The sequence below is a fragment of the Myotis lucifugus genome, unplaced genomic scaffold (genome assembly GCF_000147115.1).
Source record: "Myotis lucifugus unplaced genomic scaffold, Myoluc2.0 scaffold_68, whole genome shotgun sequence".
In the NCBI taxonomy this organism is placed as follows: domain Eukaryota; kingdom Metazoa; phylum Chordata; class Mammalia; order Chiroptera; family Vespertilionidae; genus Myotis; species Myotis lucifugus.
The window spans coordinates 867,816-876,488 of record NW_005871116.1 but is presented as its reverse complement, the minus strand read 5'-3'; the positions used below and the strand labels follow the sequence as shown (position 1 = coordinate 876,488).

The 8,673-nt window shown below is 48.9% G+C and overlaps 1 long non-coding RNA gene across 2 annotated transcripts; it reads left to right on the top strand.

Moving 5' to 3' along the window:
* Positions 1-275: 275 nt before the first annotated feature.
* Positions 276-6,950, top strand: LOC111826321. 2 transcript variants are annotated; one of them, XR_002829612.1, is made up of 4 exons: positions 276-459; positions 2,383-2,510; positions 4,675-4,997; positions 6,355-6,950. It is a non-coding gene; the product is annotated as an uncharacterized LOC111826321 (long non-coding RNA). The 2 variants fall into 2 exon arrangements; XR_002829613.1 differs by lacking the exon at positions 276-459 and adding an exon at positions 1,442-1,628.
* Positions 6,951-8,673: the final 1,723 nt, after the last annotated feature.

The window sequence follows — 8,673 nt, the reverse complement described above, 5'->3', positions numbered from 1 at the left end:
GGGCCGCTGGCTGCTCCGCCCCGCCCGCCGCTTCCCCAGGAAAACGCGGCCGCCGGGCTCGCTTCCTGCCTGGCTTCCTGCGCCTCGATCCCTCCTCCTCCTCCCGGTCCTCCTCCTCCTCCTCCTCCCGCTCCGCCGCAGGGTCAGTGGGCGCCGGCTCCCGGGCTGGGCTGCGGGGCGGGGGCAGCGGCAGCGGCAGCACCACCACGTGGCTGCCCGGCGCCGGCCCCGCCGGCCGGATCCCGGGAGCGGGAAGGGAGGTGCTAACCATTCCCCTCCCCTTCCACCCGCGCGGCCCGAAATTCCGCGATCAGGTGACCCGGCCCGCTCTCCGGCCCGACCTGCGGAAGGTGCTCCCCGCGGGGCGGCGCCCCATCCCCTGGGCGCGCGCTCCGGGCGGCCGTGGGTCGTGGATCGTGGGATCCTCCCCCCGGACGCGTCTCAGCATCTTCGCCTAAAGTTAGTGGAAAGGGCGGGCGCCGGGACCCCGGGCTCAGGACAGATGAGTTCCCGAATAGCATTCATTTCAGGGCAACTTCCAAAGTCGCTCGTGGTCGTGGGGGGGGGGAGTCAGTGAGCCAAGCTCCTTCTGAGCAGACTCGCGTGGGTTAGGTTTTCCCAGATGAACAGAAAGTAAACGAGGAGGTGCTCGCGGTCTCTGGCTGAGCTAGTTGGTTGCAGGGACAGTTGGCTACACTCCCCAGGTGACCACAGAAGAGCAGCCCCGCGCAGGGTGGCTGTGCTCACGCGTCGGGGGAAGCCCCCGCCTGAGCTGGGAGGCGCGAACGGGGCGTGGGGGGGGGGCGGCGCCCCGAAAGCAGTGCCTGGGAAGCCAAGGGGGACGGCGTCCTCCCCAGGACCCCTAAGCGTCCCCCCTCCCCCAGCAGGCTGAGACCGGCCTATGAGTCGCGGGGACTCCTTTATTTCCCAGGATTTCAAAGCCCTCCACCCGCTTTAACTTGGGGAGGCTTTTCCATTCATTCTAGTCATGTAAACCAGCTGTGGCTGAGTCTTTATTCACCAAAGCCCCTCCTCGCTGGGGCTCGGGCTCCGGCTCCGGGTGAGCTCTCTGTCTTTGGCGATGGCGGGAAGCTTTCTGGGTTAAAGAAGTGGAATGAGTCCTTTTTGGTGGGAGCCATTATAAAAAAATAAAAATAAATAAAAAATCAAAGGTGAGATTCGCACTAACAGAGTTCAGTTGATAACGTCTTGGCCAGATCTTGACATGGACAGGTCAGACTTGATCTGTACCCCATCTTCCACCTCCACCCATCTCCCTACCAGCCAAGGAAGCAGCCTGTCTTAGCTTTAACAAGTGACTTAGCAAATAGGAGCAAAAGCTATGTAGCCAGTTGCAGGGTCTTCCCTTTCTAACTGATACCCCAGAGGTTCCTTGGAGAAGTGATGAACGGCCAGTTCAAAACCAGATGTAGACCCCTCTTCCTGTCTCATCCCTTTCACATAAAACCGCCTGGAAAGGAAATGCGACCTGGCGAAGGTTTTCTTTGGTTTAATGCCAGCAATTTCTGCAGGACGGTTTCCGTTGTGGTTCTTGTTAATGGTGTGTTGTCGGGGATTTGGGGGGAATGGCACTGCCACTTGTGACGTTTCGGTTCCGCTTTTAGCAGGTCAGTGTCTTCATTCAAAGGGGCAGCGGGGAGGTGGGATTTGAAGTGTGGGAGGGGGTAGGTATCATGCTGCCTTGGAAAATTAACATGAGCATGTTCTGTAGTTGAAGGAGTTAAAACATCAAACATTAAACAATCATTGTATAAGGCTAGGTCAGTGGTCGGCAAACTCATTAGTCAACAGAGCCAAATATCAACAGTACAACGATTGAAATTTCTTTTGAGAGTCAAATTTTTTAAACTTAAACTATATAGGTAGGTACATTCTTATTAACTTAATTAGGGTACTCCTAAGGCTTAGGAAGAGCCACACTCAAGGGGCCAAAGAGCCATATGTGGCTCTCGAGCCGCAGTTTGCCGACCACGGGCTAGGTCATCAGCCTTTTATCCATAGAAGGCCTGTCTCTTCTTTTTTTTCTTTTTTTTTTTCTCTTTTACACTGGGGGGGGGGGGGGAGCCTGCCCCAGCCACCTGCCTATGAGCCCACCTGCCCTGGGCTCTCCAGGTGGTTTGTGTATGTATCCTTCCCAGTTTAGAATCCCACCCTCTAACACCAGCAACTCTGTGTGAGGGATTGCTGAGGAGGAACGGACTCTTAGAGTTAGTCCAATGTGCCAAGACCCTTTTCCAGATCCCCCCTCTCCTGAAACTCAGACCATAGTTCAAGTTCAGCCGCCTGTCTGGGGACTGGTAGTGGAGTATGGAATTGAGCAGTCTTCTCAGAGTTGTTGTTATTTGCTTTGTTTTTGCCCAGGTCTTTTAGAAATGCTAATTGGATTTAGCAGGCATTGAGCACCACCCTTGGATGGAGGTCAGGCCCAGGTCAAAGTGTTTGAGAGAAGAAAACACAGATAAAATAACCGCCTCACCTGCATAAAGTTGGTAAAAACTTTTTTTGTCAATAGAGGAATTACCCTTAAATCCAGGTCACTGTGGTGTGATATGTCGTAGTAGGAGCAATAAGAACAAGTTTTACTAACCTGCCACTTGAACTTCGCCAAGTGTTTGAATGTTTCCTGGTCCCACTTTCCTCGTCAGTAAATGAGAACATCAAACTGCATGGCCTCGGAACTGTTCCCGCTCCAACTTTCTAAGCCCATGCTGATAGCCTCAAGAGCCCTCACAAGCAATGTTTCCTACATTCCACAACACAGCCTTGCTCTCCAGTTGTCCTGGCAGGCCAGTCTTGCCATTCCAGTAACATCCTAAACTCCTAAGAGGGTGGCCATTCAGGACTTAGAGGATCTGTCAATGAAACTCATTCATTGGTGGGGCCAAGTTTTCACTTTCAGAGTTAAATATTACATCCCTTCTTTCTCGCTCCATTTCTCATCAGTCTTCCAGATGATGAACTTCTTAAGTCGGGGTTACCAAAGCTAAGACTTTGTTGGGGTCACAAGAAACTGTCCCGGAAGGAGGAAATAGAGATAGTATCACACGAAGGTCAAAAAGTAACGCTCCACGCTATTGGGTGTTTGCTCAGGTTCTGACTGTACTTCTGGGTCTACTTGGAGCAGCGTGATTGAGAGGAATGTGGCAACATTGGACCAGGCCAGAGAATGGAACAAAAACGCAATCGGAAGGTTGGAGGGAGATAACCCACAGAGAAAAATAAAGCCCAACTATTGATAGAAAAACCGCTTTTTTGTATTTTCTTGGGAATGTTTCAAATAGGCGGAAACTGTCACCTGGGAGAAATTAACAAGGTAACTTTAACCTTGCTTTTCATAGTTTAATAAGATCATAGCAATAAAGTGGCCTGCAAACCCTGATGGCCCATGGTTTTCCACTTGCTGGGAAGCCAGCAGAGATTTTTTTTTTAAGGGTAGGTTACTACACTGTCCTTCTCAGTGACCTTGGACATCTGCTCAGGAGGAGAGACTAAGATGCTTGGCAACAATACTATCCAAATCTCTGCACCGGAGCCCTGCGTGCAGGAGTATGGGAGAGAAGCTAAGCATCTCAACCTTGCCATTACAGAGGAGAATTTCTTAAGACTGGCCCATCATCCCACAGGGGGATGTGAAGTCTGCAGAACTGTGCTGTCCAGGGGTCGCCACCAGCCATGTGTCAGCACCAGAAATGTCACGAGTCTACTAGGCCACTGAGCACTTGAAATGCCACGAGTCCAAAGTGAGATGTGCAATAAATGAAAAAATACACACGGTTTTCAAAGACTTAGGAGGGTGAAGAAAGAAAAATGTTTCACTAATTTTTTAAAAATATATTTTTATTGATTTCAGAGAGGAAGGGAGCGGGAGATAGATAGAAACATCAACGATGAGAGAGACCTTGATCGCCTGCCTCCTGCACACCCCACACTGGAGATTGAGCCCATAACCCAGGCATGTGCCCTGACCAGGAATCCATCTGAGACCTCCTGGATCATAGGTAGATGCTCAACCACTGAGCCACGCCGGCCAGGCTCTCGCTAATGTTTATAGTGATTATATACTAAAATGTTAATATATTTTGAACATACTCGGTTAAATATATTATTGACACTGATTTCAGCTGTTTCTTTTCACTTTTTAAATTATGGTTAACTAGAAAATTAAAAAGTCTATCTGGCTTGCATTATATTCCTATTGGATAGCACTGCTCTAGGGGCTAACATTAGCATCTAACACACAGTCATCATCGACTCCATACCAGGCACTTTGCTAAGTGATTATACATGAACTGCCATGGCCATATAGTTAAGTATCCAATCTGGGGCACCGTTGACACTTTTGATGGTGAAACGGGGCAGGCAAATTCTAACCCAGCCAAGATTCTAGACAGGAGGCAGAAACTAGACCAGTTCTGAACAAACTGAGATGTCAGGCCACCCTAATGGCAGGTCGTTTAATCCTTATTCAACCCTATATTATTATCCCCTTTCCACACATGAGGGAACTGGGCACAGGGAAATAAAGTAACCGCCGCAGAAGCGTTGGGATTCAAACTAGGGCAGTCTGCAGTCCTGCCTCCTTAAGAGCTAATAAGGATTGAGGATTTAGTAGATGTAGTCTCTCTTATTCCTCACAGCAGTTTGTTTTTACAGGTACTGAAACCGAGTTTCAAATAGATCGCCCAAATCATAGGACCAGAAAAAGTGAGGCCAAGAATCAGAGCTTGGGATGCCCAGCTCCAGAGTGGTCTTCTTACCCAGCACCCTGTGCTGCCTTCGGGCCACCTGTTTCTAAACACTCTCATGTTGACCGCAGTGCTCCCGCCACCTCTGGCGGAGGACTGGGTCAGAGAGGAGTAGAGCCCAGGTGTGGTTACCATGGGACAGGCAACAGACACGGACAGCTCCATCGTGGTGGCCACTCCATCTGCAAAAGGAACGTTCTCAGATCATCCGAATGGCCACTGTGCTGGCAGGTTGGTTGTTCTGCTATGCATGTCAGAAATTCCAGAAAATGTTCTCCCATTGAGTCGGGGCAGGAGGGCATGATGAGGGCCTCGTGAACATCCAGAAGGGAGTTAGTTGTATCAAAAGGCTCAGAGACGGGGCTTCCACAAAGCCCCACACTCAGAAGCAATAACTTGGCATGGAAATCCATGAGTGTGCCAGGCACAGCTTTTCTTTCATCCTCTGCAGTGGGTCATGCTCTTGGCCACCCATTAAAGTCACCTGCCTTTAAAAATCACCACTTGGCCCGGCCAGTGTAGCTCAGTGGTTGAGCACTGACCCATGAACCAAGAGGTCACTGGTTCAATTCCCGGTCAGGGAACATGCCAGGCTTGCAGGCTCGATCCCCAGTAGGGGGTGACTCTCTCTCTCATCATTGAGGTTTCTATCTCTCTCTCTCCGCACCCCCCTTACTCTCTAAAACCAATAAATACATGCTTGTTTTTTTAAAACCACCACTTGCCTTGGCCCCATCCCCTAGAATACTGATTAAAGGGGCCTGGTGTGGGGGCCAGGATCGGCATGTTATACCCTCTCCCTAGATCTTGATGGCGTGGGACCACGCTTTATTGTCTGCCCCTGCCATGCCCGGAGCATCTGCTTCTGGATTTAGCAAAGCGAGGTTAGGTGACGAGGGTGGGGCGCTGGTCCCAAAGGCCCTTGCGAAAGTCATTGCTCCAGAATGGTTTATTGCTAGAGTGATTCTAAAGCGAGCTGCTGCTTGTGTAGGCTGGTGCACTTGTTTTCTGTCAGGGCGTTTAACCTGAGCTCTGAGTCTTTTGTCTTCTTGGCTGAGATCAACTTCTGCCTGTGAGACATTTTCAGTCGTGTTTTCCCCCTACCCGAGCAGTGCACCCATAATAAGCCCGTGTGCGACTGTTGCGGATGTGTTAGTTCGCATCTGTTATGGCTTCTTGCATATGGGTTTCAAAGGTTTTGTAGCCATTTAGCTTCTGTCATTCATTGTCGCTTTTCCATTTTTGTCGCTCTCTTTAAAGTCATCGGTAGGCCACCTGAAGTAGATTGCTGGTTCTTTTCAGAATTGGTCTTTCAACTCTGCGAGTGAACACATTTTTAAGAGACACTTTCCACAGCAGACTGTTAGTGCTTAAGATATATGACTGCACTGTGAAGATATTTAACAAAATTCCACAAGTCCTCTGTTTGTTTTGCCTTAACACAAATTCCTCAGCTCTCCAAGTATGCGCCTTAAGCAGGTTTCTCACATTCAGGACGGAGGTTCTTCTAAGGTAAAGTTGTGATTCCTCCACTGCCTTTGCTGTCAGACAGTCCTGTAATTGATCGTTCCCACTCCCTGAGTTTCAGAACAAGAAGATGAGGAGTGTGAGCACGTTGCTGACTGCCCGGTGGCAAGCCAGAAGACAGGAGGACAGAATTGGAGGAGCCAGAAAGGTCCCTGCGGGAACAGTCCTTCCACAGAGCTGCGTGGACCAGGAGGCCACAGAGGCTGCAGAAGCAGGAAGAGAGGCCGAGGTGACTTCCTCTCATGATTCCTAGAACCCTTAGAACACAGATGCCAAGAAGATGAACTGGCTTCACAGTGATAGACGGATAAAAGGGAGGGCGCGGGGTTCTGGTGTGAAGTATATCGAGGTCACTCTTGGCCAACCAGAGGGGAACTTGTCCTGTCGAATTATGTAACAGGGGAGTGAGTTGGGAGGCCCTTTGAGGAACCAGAAGACTCAGTTGGCACTGAGTTGGTCTGGGAGACTTGCCACCGAAAGACCCAGGGGCCAGGGCCAAAGGGAGGGGGATGGAGGTCTGAGTGGGTCTCATACTTGCTTTGTGGACTTCTGGGAAGTCTTTGAAAACATTTCAATTTAAACTGCGTGCCTTAAGAGGACTCTCCATTCACATCCAACATCGCACACTCATATTAAGAAATATAAACGATGAGAACATCCGGTGTGTTCTTTCTCATGCTGATCCTCGCTCCCTGGCCACACGGCCTTCTGCTCCAGGTCTGGGCGTTCTTACTTGTGTGCTCCGTTCAGAGGGTGGGAAGTGACCCAAGTTTAGACGGGCATTTTGGAGAAAGTTTAGAATAGCAGGTGTAAGGCCAGTTCTGTGGAGGATCAGAAAAGCTGGTATCTGGGCAGGAGTCCTCCCAGCGTGGCCTAAAGGGGGCGCTTCTCCAGCCCAAAGCAGGTGTCAGCTACTGGGCAGCCATCATGATGGACTCTCTCTTATTTTCGCTTCCTTATTGAACGTGGAATAAACATGAGAAATGAAAGAAAGAAGGGGGAAATGAAAGAAAGACAGAAGAAAAGACTTTGTCAGGTGGTATGTTTGATTTCTCCACTTACTGCAATTCCGGGTAATTTCTCTTGGCCTCCATTTCTTCATCTGCAAAATAGGACAAATATTAGTACCTGGCTCTTGGGTTATTCTGGAGATTAAATAATTAATACATATGAAGCATGTACAATAATAGTGCCTGGCACAAAGTAAGAGGTAAATACATAATATTGGTGATTATTACTAATATGGAGAAGCATAAAAGATTCATAGAATCTGGGGAGAAATAGTGCTGTATAGTGAAATCAATTCAACTGTTATTAAAAATGTCATAAGTGCCCTGGCTTAGTTGGTTGGGCATCATCCAGTGCACCTAAAGGTTGCCCGTTTGATTCCCAGCCAGTTCGATGCCCAGGTTGCTCAATCCCCAGTAAGGGGTGGGCAAAGGCAACCAGTCGATGTTTTGCTCTCATATCAATGTTTCCCTCTCTCTCTTTCTCTCTAAAAATCAATAAAAATAGGTTTAAAATATCATAAACTAGAGTTTAAACATTTCTAGGATACTATTTGCTAAGTCTTATATGGACACTTACCAACTAATATATAAGGTACGGCACTCAACACAGATAGACATAAGAAATGAGACGTTCTCAACCTGCAAGGAGCTTCCAAACTATTTGGGGAGACGGCCTATAGACACACATGGACCAAGAGTCCCCAAAAGGACACAGCAAATGACCCCCCTGTTGCTTTCTAGCTCCTTAGCACTGTTCTGCAGCTTTGCAAAGCCATATTGCAAGGCGTGCTTTGCTCTTGAAAATGGAAGGCATACTTTTCTGCAGAAATCTTATGGAGCTGTGTGCTGTGGGAACCTAAATATAAGTAAATTCCTCCCCGCCCGCAGAGATTCCTATTCACATGTGCAGCCTGGGTTAGAATGACGACAGTGGGCAGCTCCCGTGCCAGTAAAGAATGTTGCAATTGAAGCTTCATGGGTGTTGGCATCAGCTGCCTGTGACAGTGATAACAATGCCTGTTCATAATGGCTGTAACAAAAAGAGGCTTGTTTTCTTCAGATTTTGAAAAGTTGCTTGCTTTGGATCAGTGGCTTAAGGATGTCAGGTCTGAGGTCTTTGTGATTCTCTAGAATTTTCCCTCATTGGGAGAAGACGCTTGCTCACCTACAGCATCACATCTGTGTTCCAGGCAGGAAGAAGGGACCAGTGGCTAGGCCTGTGCTATCTGCCCTTTTAGGGGGATTTCTGAAAGCCCCACCTAATCTCTCAATTTTATTGGCCCAAACTGTGTCACATGGTCACTTCCAGCTGAAAGGAAGGGAAGGAAGTATAGATTTTTAGTTGGGTACATTGCACACCAAATAAAATT